General features: G+C 40.8%; 1 long non-coding RNA gene across 1 annotated transcript; it reads right to left on the minus strand.

Annotated features, from left to right (window-relative positions):
• Window positions 1-8,594: 8,594 nt before the first annotated feature.
• Window positions 8,595-9,988, minus strand: LOC139556444 (uncharacterized). Its single transcript, XR_011671122.1, has 2 exons — window positions 9,709-9,988; window positions 8,595-9,026 (listed from the first exon to the last, which is right to left on the minus strand). It is a non-coding gene; the product is annotated as an uncharacterized lncRNA (long non-coding RNA).
• Between the last annotated feature and the right edge of the window lie 1,142 nt (window positions 9,989-11,130).

An 11,130-nucleotide genomic window follows, 5' to 3' on the forward strand; every position in this document is an offset into this window, starting at 1 on the left:
ATGCTCGATCAACCTATTTTTCCAACTTAATTGAGAAAAATAAGAACAATCCAAAATTTATTTTTGATACTGTCGCAAACCTAACTAAAAAGCAGCATTTCCCAAGTGAGGATGGCTTTCACTTCAACAGTAATAAATTCATGAACTTCTTTGAGGAAAAGATCATGATCATTAGAAAGCAAATGACGGACTCCTCTTTAAATCTGAATATTCCTCCAAAGCTCAGCAGTCCTGAGTCTGCACAACTCTGCCAGGACCTAGGATCAAGAGAGACACTTAAGTGTTTTAGTACTATATCTCCTGACACAATGATGAAAATAATCATGGCCTCTAAACCTTCAAGCTGCATACTGGACCCTATTCCAACTAAACTACTTAAAGAGCTACTTCATGTGCTTGGCCCTCCTATGTTGAACATAATAAACGGCTCTCTATCCACCGGATGTGTACCAAACTCACTAAAAGTGGCAGTAATAAAGCCTCTCTTGAAAAAGCCAAACCTTGACCCAGAAAATATAAAAAACTATCGGCCTATATCGAATCTTCCATTCCTCTCAAAAAAAATTGAAAAAGCTGTTGCAACTCACTGCCTTCCTGAAGACAAACAATGTATACGAAATGCTTCAGTCTGGTTTTAGACCCCATCATAGGAATGGGCTACAAAACCATCGCCAAGCAGCTTGGTGAGAAGGCGACAACAGTTGGTGCGATTATTCGCAAATGGAAGAAACACAAAAGAACTGTCAATCTCCCTCGGCCTGGGGCTCCATGCAAGATCTCACCTCGTGCAGTAGCAATGATCATGAGAACGGTGAGGAATCAGCCCAGAACTACACGGGAGGATCTTGTCAATGATCTCAAGGCAGCTGGGACCATATTCACCAAGAAAACAATTGGTAACACACTACGCCGTGAAGGACTGAAATCCTGCAGCACCCGCAAGGTCCCCCTGCTCAAGAAAGCACATATACATGCCCGTCTGAAGTTTGGCAATGAACATCTGAATGATTCAGAGGACAACTGGGTGAAAGTGTTGTGGTCAGATGAGACCAAAATGGAGCTCTTTGCATCAACTCAACTCGCCGTGTTTGGAAGTGGAGGAATGCTGCCTATGACCCAAAGAACACCATCCCCACCGTCAAACATGGAGGTGGAAACATTATGCTTTGGGGGTGTTTTTCTGCTAAGGGGACAGGACAACTTCACCGCATCAAAGGGACGATGGACGGGGCCATGTACCGTCAAATCTTGGGTGAGAACCTCCTTCCCTTAGCCAGGGCATTGAAAATGGGTCGTGGATGGGTATTCCAGCATGACAATGACCCAAAACACACAGCCAAGGCAACAAAGGATTTGCTCAAGAAGAAGCACATTAAGGGCCTGGAGTGGCCTAGCCAGTCTCCAGACCTTAATCCCATAGAAAATCTGTGGAGGGAGCTGAAGGTTCGAGTTGCCAAACGTCAGCCTCGAAACCTTAATGACTTGGAGAAGTTCTGCAAAGAGGAGTGGGACAAAATCCCTCCTAAGATGTGTGCAAACCTGGTGGCAAACTACAAGAAACGTCTGACCTCTGATTGCCAACAAGGGTTTTGCCACCAAGTACTAAGTCATGTTTTGCAGAGGGGTCAAATACTTATTTCCCTCATTAAAATGCAAATACATTTTTTACATTTTTCTGGATTTATTTGTTTTTATTCTGTCTCTCACTGTTCAAATAAACCTACCAAAATTATAGACTGATCATTTCTTTGTCAGTGGGCAAACGTACAAAATCAGCAGGGGATCAAATACTTTTCCCCCTCACTGTATGTAATTGTTGTATTGTATGTGTGTTTATAGTTTTGTTTAATGTTTTGTTAGTGTATGTAAGTTGCTTTGTCTGAAACGTTGTTCCCCCTGCTGCTATTGGACCAGGTCTCTCTTGGAAAAGAGATGTTATCTCAATGAGAAAAACCTGTATAAATAAAGGTTAAAAAAAAAAAAAATTATAATAATGAAGCCGGTAACTGATGTGGTAAACTACTCAATGTTATCGGATGAATTCCGGAAGATGTTCCATTCTGTGCTAGCGAAACAGTCCTGTAGCTTAGCATCCGCTTCATCGGACCACTTCCATATTGAGCAGTTTGCGTTCTTGCTTGATTGCAGGAAGCAGGAGGATAGAGTTATGGTCTGATTTGCCCTTTCCTTATCTCCTTTCCATTCCCAGATCCTTTCCTCCTTTCCTAGCTCCCTTTCCTAGTTTCCTTTCCTTCTTTCCTTTCCTCTCTACTGCCCATGGTTGATCCTCGGAAAGGAAGCTAGGAAATTAGGAATTGAAGCTAGGAAAGAAATGGAGTTAACAAGTATGTGGTAGGTATTAATCATGGCCAGTAGAGAGAAAAGGAAGAAGGAAAGGAAGGTAAAGGGAGCTTGGAAAGGAAGCTACAAAAGAAAGGGAGTGAGGAAAAGTTCACATGTATGTGGTAGGGATAAACCACGGCGATAGTATTCATTTTAGTGACAGGCTAGTTTGAGTCACAGCTCCAACCCTAATCTAACACACCTGATTCTAATAATTAGCTGGTTTATAAGTTGACTCAGGTTAGTTACAACTGGGGTTGGAGCTAAAATGTATTTGAGGGTAGTTCTCCTGGAACAAGGTTGGGCAGGGGCAGACTGGGACAAGAATTCACCCCTGGCATTTTATTCACACCAGTCCACATGACTGCGCACGCCGACAACTCTCCCTCATCTTCCTGGGTAAGTCTGTAAGAACTTTGGATACCTGGATTGTACAATATTTACATTTTTTTAATTTTTTTACTCTTCATGCTCTGTCAAGTTGGTTGTTGATCATTGCTAGACAGCTATTTACGTCTTGGCATAGATTTTCAAGACGATTTAAGTCAAAACTGTAACTAGGCCACTCAGGAACATTCAATGTGGTCTTGGTAAGCAACTCCAGTGTATATTTGTCCTTGTGTTTTAGGTTATTGTCCAGCTGAAAAGTGAATTTGGCTCCCAGTGTCTGTTGGAAAGCAGACTGAACCAGAATTTCCTCTAGGATTTTGCCTGTCCTTAGCTCTATTCCTTTTATTTTTATCCTTAAAAAACTCTAGTCCTTGCCGACAAGCATACCCAGAACATGATGCGGGCACTACCATGTTTGAAAATGTATAGAGTGGTACTCGGTGATGTGTTGTAGGATTTGCCCCTAACATAACGCTTTTTATTCAGGACAAAAAGTAATTTATTTGCCACGTTATTTTTGCAGTTTTACTTTAGTGCCTTATTAGCAAACAGGATGCATGTTTTGGAATGTTTTTATTTTGTACAAGCATCCTTCTTTTCACTCCGTCATTTAGGTTAGTATTGTGGAGTAACTACTAGGCTTGGGTGGTATACCGTACATACACTACTGTTCAAAAGTTTTTGTTTTTGAAAGAAAAGCACTTTTTTTTTGTCAATTAACCTCTACGGACCCCCCATCCGGGATCATCCTCATCAAAAAAAGCTGACTAGCATAGCCTAGCCTAGCGCCACAGGGATATAATAACATTTAACATCAAATTATGTAATATCTACATAGGCTTACAGAAGCCCATTATCAGCAACCACCACTCCTGTGTTCTAATGGCACGCTGTTTTGGCTAATCCAAGTTTGTCATTTTAAAAGGCTAATTGATCATTAGAAAACCCTTTTGCAATTATGTTAGCACAGCTGAAAACTGTTGTTAAAGAAGCAATAAAACTGGCCTTCTTTAGACTAGTTGAGTATCTGGAGCATCAGCATTTGTGGGTTCGATTACAGGCTCAAAATGTCCATAAATAAAGACCTTTCTTCTGAAACTCGTCAGTCTATTCTTGTTCTGAGAAACGAAGGTTATTCCATGCGAGAAATTGCCAAGAAACTGAATATCTCGTACAACGGTGTGTACGTCTCCCTTCACAGAACACCGCAAACTGTCTCTAACCAGAATAGAAAGAGGAATGGGAGGCCCCGGTGCACAACTGAGCAAGAGGACAGGTACATTAGAATGTCTAGTTTGAAAAACAGACGCCTCACAAGTTCTCAACTGGCAGTTTCATTAAATAATACCTGCAAAACTCCAATCTCAACATCAACAGTGAATAGGCGACTCCGGGATGCTGGCAGATTTGCAAAGAAAAAGCCATATCTCAGACTGGCCAATAAAATAAAAGATTAAGATTGGCAAAAGAACACAGACACTGGACAGAGAAACTCTGCCTAGAAGGCTAGCATCCCGGAGTCGCCTCTTCACTGTTGACGTTGAGACTGGTGTTTTGCCGGTACTATTTAATGAAGCTGTACACAGGGAATGTGGTGTTAGTATAAGGGAACCCATACTCTCAGAGAGAGAGCAATAAATCTGAAAAACGTCAAAAGAAAAGGAAAACATATTCAACACTACATACATATGTAGAACCAGGAGAAATCTAGAAAACAACTAGATAATTGTAAACGTTAAGGTAACCTGTTGGGAAAGTATATCTCATGAAAAAGGCCTAGATGCACTGGGATAACCTACAGGAACGTGACAGAGAAATGTCACCACCTAGTGAATGCATTTGTGAACTTGCTTCTCTAGTTCTCAAGCTCAACTACTTTGCCTCTGAAAAACACTTTTTCTTTCTAGTTAATGGAGTTGCTATGTGCTCCACCTTTGCCCCTAATTATGCTAATTTCTATGTGGACTATATTGAGCAAACGTTGACCTGTGTTGAGACCAGGAACCCTTACTTCTCCAAGATCCTCAAATGGTTCAGGTATATTGATGATATTCTCTGTGTGCGGATTGGCACTGAACAAGAACTCCATGAATTAACTTCCTTTTTGAACAGTATGAACACTGACCTGAAGTTCTCTATTGGATATGACCATAAGCGGGTCCATTTCTAAGACATGTGGATAGAAGTTGCTCATGGGGAACTTATCACCACTCTATATCAGAAAGAGACTGACAAACACTTTTCTCCTAGAAAGCTGCGTTCATCCTAGTGCTCCTAGCCCTTTCCTGCAGTCAAATGACATAGTGGCCTCATGGGAGGAATGTTATTAATATTTTTCCGAATTTCATAATTAATAAACATTACTTTTTTAAATGCAGAGAATCCAATGTTTCTACGTCAAACAGTTGTGTTATATTTGTCTTCTGTGATGTGTGTGTTTGTATATATAAAGTGTAATATTGGGATGCAAACTCAAAACGGAATAATGTACATGTCAACTCTATATCTGACATGGTACAGGTGTGTTCTTTATTTAAGTCCATAACAATGTGTGTGTGAGGTGTACACTTTTGTTTCAAAGTAGATTTGTGTAAGACTACCAAGAAACCATGATTTAGCCCACTGCAGTAAATGTTTTAAAGAGGCTTACCCAAGAGCCAGTTCTATAGGCTCAGATGTGTGTGTCATCGACAGAGGATTTTATTGATAAAGCTGTCAACATGAAACAATGTTTTCTGGGCAGGGGTTACTTTTTGCTTTGGCAAAAAAGGTGGTTGTATAATTAAGAACAGTATCTTGCAGGATTCAATAGTTGGAATTGTAACCGTTGTTGCCCTGTCCCTTTCTCTGTGATTGTCATTCTAATTGAATCCAGAAAGAACAAAACCCTGTCCTCAAACATTTACATCACAAGGTGCAAAGTTATGGGCAAAGACAAAACATCCACACCAAATTCAACATTTTTCTTGTTCAAATAACATGGAAACAACCACTTTCTGTGCAGTATTAATTTACCATCCTTACAAACCATTTAATGTACATTACTGTATTGTACATGGGCTGGTCATCTAGGTTTGTACCTGTAGACTTTCTATCACCATGAAGAAAAACAATGACCAATACAGTAATTGAGTACATTGAGACATGAAGTGGTTTGTGATGATGTGGTTTAGTTGGTAGAGCATGGAGCTTGCAATGCTAGGGTTGTGGGTTCGATTCCCATGGGGGACCAGTTTGAAAGTGAAAATGTATGCACTCAGTACTGTAAGTTGCTCTGAATAAGAGTGTCTACTAAAAGGAATGAATCAGCAATTTCAGTTTTCACATAGAAATAAGTTGCATTTGCAAAGTATTTCAAGAAACTGTAAAACATATATCAAGCAAGTCTTTTTTTTTATTCCACAAGTATTATCAGATTAACTGTTTTGTACAGATAATTATCAGACTCAAGTTACAAATGCTGGTAAACACTGAAATACATTTAGTTTAAAAAGTGCACTGGGCCTTTACTTCTCCTGTGTTAGTCTTCAGGGCAGGCAATATTTTTTCCTGCAGCATCCCCACCCCAAAAACGACTTCCCGCGGCTATGCCTCAGACCCAATGCTCAGCCAGGAATTCAACGACCCCCCCCCCCCCCATTCGTCTACAAACAGGGCCCCAATCTTCACAGAGGACTAGTCCTAGCCAGCCTCAACACAGATTCTAAACAACTAGTCCTACCCCTGTGGCAATTGTGCTCAGTGCAACAACACCCAAAAAAGTTCAGGACACCTTTGGTCTGGAAAAAGGTGAAGTGTTAAAGGCATGATCACAGGCAACACAACGAATTACCTGGGCAAGAGATCCAGAAGCTTGAAAGAGATTAAGCGTAACATAAGAGTTCTATAAAATGCAAGGATGAAAATTACCCAGTACTCTCACAGTGTGTCTTCTCCAGGGCATTGAGAAGGTGGAAGTGTCATGAAGAGGATGAGAAAACGACCGTAGATTCATACTTTAGACACCTTACAGCTGTTAGGACTCAATTAGGATTTTGATATGAGGGTCATGAATACAGGACACCCTAATCCCCCCCCCCCTTCCTTAGGGTGTCCTGTATTCATGGTGGCCCGATACTGAGTACCACAAAATATTTTCAAGCATGGTAATGGCTGCATCATGTTATGGGTATGCTTGTCATCGGCAAGGACTAGGGAGTTTAAGGATAAAAACAACTCAATTTATGCGTCTTAGAAGTAGTTTTCACATACACACTTTATATGTCCGAACATGTTCGCTGTGGTAGAATGTTTATTTTGATTTCTGATTCTCTGCATTTATCAGTGCCATGATTTCAGATGTGTCCATCTATGTAAACAGGATTATTAGGGAAATCGTTCTTCTTGCAAAGCATGTAAACATTTTAAACTAACTTATATTAACCTGACTATCCACAATAATCACATTATTGTGTGCATGTATCCACACTCATTGAAGCACACTCCGTACATTTCTCTGCACTTGTGCATAACATCTATCTCATTAGAAAGTCACTCCAATCATAATATGCTGCTCAGATCGCAGTGTCTGTTTCACCGTGAGTGATCATCCCACCTTAATTCCACCACTCTCAAGGGACAAAGCCGGTTGCCTTGGCACCCACCTAGTTCAAGAGATGCCATTTAACCACCACATATCAATAAGGTATGAGTGCGCTAGGGTCGTCGGGTCACGTGACACCTCGTAGGCCCAGCCTCCTGATCCCCCACAAAGAAACATATCAAATATTGATACGCCCCGTATCTATAATTCAGCAGTGTGTCTCTGATAGCTTAACAGGGACAAGCTTCAGAGCCCAGCACAGAGGAATTCTGCATGTGGCACCCTTTTCCCTACATAGTGCACTACTTTTGAACAGAGCCTTATGGGCCCTGGTCAAAAGTACTGCACTCTACAGGGAATAGGGTGCTACTTGGGAAGAAGACGGAAACATATGAGATTGGAAGAGCCCTCTGGTTCTGCTCAATGCTTCGCTTGTGTCAAAAGGGGAAGAGAGGGCTGCAGTGTTCATTTCTGATGCCAATTGGAGAAGACGGCATGCATTGTTATTGGGTCATGATAGAAAGAGCATGGCTCTCATCTTACGTTGTTATGCTGTGTTTTGACATGGGGAACATAGGGGGAAGTTGGTTCGCAGCAATGTTGTAGTACTCTAGTCCAGGACTTCACTCGGACTCAACCAATGGTGACTTGGTCTTGGACTCGACCGGTTGGGACTGTCAGACAATCGCTCTTTTGCAACATACTAGCTACAACAGCAAATGTTAAATACCTGTATTATCTATTTAGCTTTACAAATGTGCAACACTAATGAAATTTACCCTAAAAAAATGGTTGGTCAGCTACTTTTAAAAGGGAACTGCACCTGCTGGTTTGGCCTTGATTTTTGCATTGCTCTTCAAGAAATGCTAGGGGCCATGACAGAAGCCAAATGTGAGTTTGCTTGGGGGTGTAGTTTGATGTGTTTCTTGGTTGTGTCCTTTCCACCACCAAGACACACCCATCTGTCAGAACCTTTCTGCAACCTCCTGTAGGTTGAGTTCAATAACAACAGGCAAATGTATGGTGAGATGCCAGAGGAAGCTTTGAATAGGCCAGGAGCCTACAGAGTATTAATGTCTAGAAGCAGGAGATGATGGGATCCTTAGCTACATACACACAACTACTACTACTACCAAGTTCAATGCCAGATACTTTTCTCCCAGAAGGTTTGAGTGGCACTTGGAAGTGCCACTGTGATAATGAAGATGGTTTACCTAAGACTATCACAACAATTACATTGTATATGCTAAATGTGTATATATTGGGGAAGAAAGAATAGTTACGCTATAGGAAATGCAATTTATTCAATGGGGCAACGCAAAGCAGCGATGACACAAATTATTTACCTATTATTACCTATTAATTACACTATGTTTAATATCATAAACAATAGTATTTTACATGTTCCAAATTACATTTTATGTATTCATACAGTTTAAGGGGGTACTTTTGTCATGATGACAAGGTGAAGGTGCTCTCTACTCCGTCTGCTAAATGACTTAAATGTAATGTAATGTACTCAAATATCACAACAGAATCATTCAGATTGACCAAGCACAGCACATGACAACCATTTTGTATAATTGAGGGATGTCTCCTTTCACATCTGGAAAAAGTAGTAGAAGTAGAAACTGATGCTGCTGCAGCATTCACAGTGGGAATCCAGTTGACATGGATGTCTTGATAGAGGTCCGCTGGTGAACCTACAGTACTTAAACAAATAAAGCACACCTGATGTTAGAATATCACATTTTCAGGTCAGCTATACCATCAGGGCTCTTGATTGTTTGATTGTGTTTATTCATTCAGGTTTTTAGTGTCATGAAGACTACATCTATTGTTGGGCTGGAACAACCAATCGTCAACACAACAGGTTTTCCTATCCCAATGAGGCCTTTGTCCTATGCTGTAGTGTACATACATTTTCCCTCTTATGAATAAAGTTCTCAACAAATTATCATTGGGTCAGTGCCATTTTTACAATAATGTCCTCCTCCAGGCTATATGGACGTCATTATGTACAATTTGTGTCTCCCCTTTTTTGTTGTCATGGCTAGCAGGGAACCAGCTTTTGTCAAATGAATGTCCAATTTGACTTTTTGTAGCAGGTAGGATAATTAAAATAGCAGGTTAGGAGAATTAGGTTAAGGTTAGGAAAAGGGTTTATATTAGTCTGCAAGTACGATGATGGATGCATACAATCCTTTGTTATAAAGGTCAATTGTTATGGTGAAAAAATAGCTTCCCCAAAACTAGAAACTGTGTAACAAACACATGCCAATAGCTAGACTACAGCTACTGTATCTAGCTAGCTAATGTTGGCTAACTTAGTCTTGTTGTTAACACTTGGTTAGCATAACAGCTAAACTAAACTCAAAATCGATCAGACTTACCAGTGGGTTCAGGTCTTAACGGGCAAAAAGGTTCATTCGCTTTTCTGAAAGTTCTTGAGTCTTATCCACTTGGTGATTCATGATTGTGGGTAATCTGTAACAACAACAAAAAATCCCGTTGTCTTTCCTGCCTTGTTAGAGCAGCCAAATAGTGCACAGAAATTGACCGTGGTGATGAATCAACTAGCTTTAGGCACTGTTATCATGCAGCTTGGGGTGGACATTCAGCTGTTGTTAAAATAATTTATGTGGTGGTCTTCCAACATGGCCGCCAGGAGGCGTTGTACGTCAACTGGCAACCCTCTATTAGGGAGACACAGAAAGGAGACAGAGCAAACCAAAAGAACTGCAAAGACAAATAATAACATGGGCTACGGTGGCACGTTTTGCATGTCTGTAAATAGCCGGGGAAGTACAGTTGAAGTAGGAAATTTACATACACTTAGGTTGGAGTCATTAAAACACATTTTTCAACCACTCCACAAATTTCCTGTTAACAAACTATGGTTTTGGGAAGTCAGTTAGGACATCTACTTTGTGCATGACACAAGTAATTTTTCCAACAATTGTTTACAGACAGATTATTTCACTTATAATTCACTGTATCATAATTCTAGTGGGTCAGAAGTTTACGTACACCAAGTTGACTGTGCCTTTAAACAGCTTGGAAAATTCCCAAAAATGATGTCATGACTTTAGAAGCTTCTGATAGGCTAATTGACATAATTTGAGTCAATCGGAGGTGTACCTGTGGATGTATTTCAAGGCCTACCTTCAAACTCAGTGCCTCTTTGCTTGAGATCATGGGAAAATCAAAAGCAATCAGCCAAGACCTCAGAAAAAAAATTGTAGACCTCCACAAGTCTGGTTCATCCTTGGGAGCAATTTCCAAATGCCTGAAGGTACCACGTTCATCTGTACAAACAATAGTACGCAAGTATAAATACCATGGGACCACGCAGCCGTCATACCGCTCAGAAAGAAGACGCTTTCTGTCTCCTAGAGATGAACGTTCTTTGGTGCGAAAAGTGCAAATCAATCCCAGAACAACAGTATCTATATCCACAGTAAAACGATTCCTATATCGACATAACCTGAAAGGCCGCTCAGCAATGAAGAAGCCACTGCTCCAAAACCGCCATAAAAAAGACAAACTACGGTTTGCAACTGCACATGGCGACAAAGATCGTACTTTTTGGAGAAATGTCCTCTGGTCTGATGAAACTAAAACTGTTTGGCCATAATGACCATCGTTATGTTTGGAGGAAAAAGGGGGAGGCTTGCAAGCCGAAGAACACCATCCCAAACGTGAAGCACGGGGGTGGCAGCGTCATGTTGTGGGGTTGCTTTGCTGCAGGAGGGACTGGTGCACTTCACAAAATAGATGGCATCATGAGGTAGGAAAATTATGTGGATATATTG

The sequence above is a fragment of the Salvelinus alpinus genome, chromosome 27 (genome assembly GCF_045679555.1).
Source record: "Salvelinus alpinus chromosome 27, SLU_Salpinus.1, whole genome shotgun sequence".
Taxonomy (NCBI): domain Eukaryota; kingdom Metazoa; phylum Chordata; class Actinopteri; order Salmoniformes; family Salmonidae; genus Salvelinus; species Salvelinus alpinus.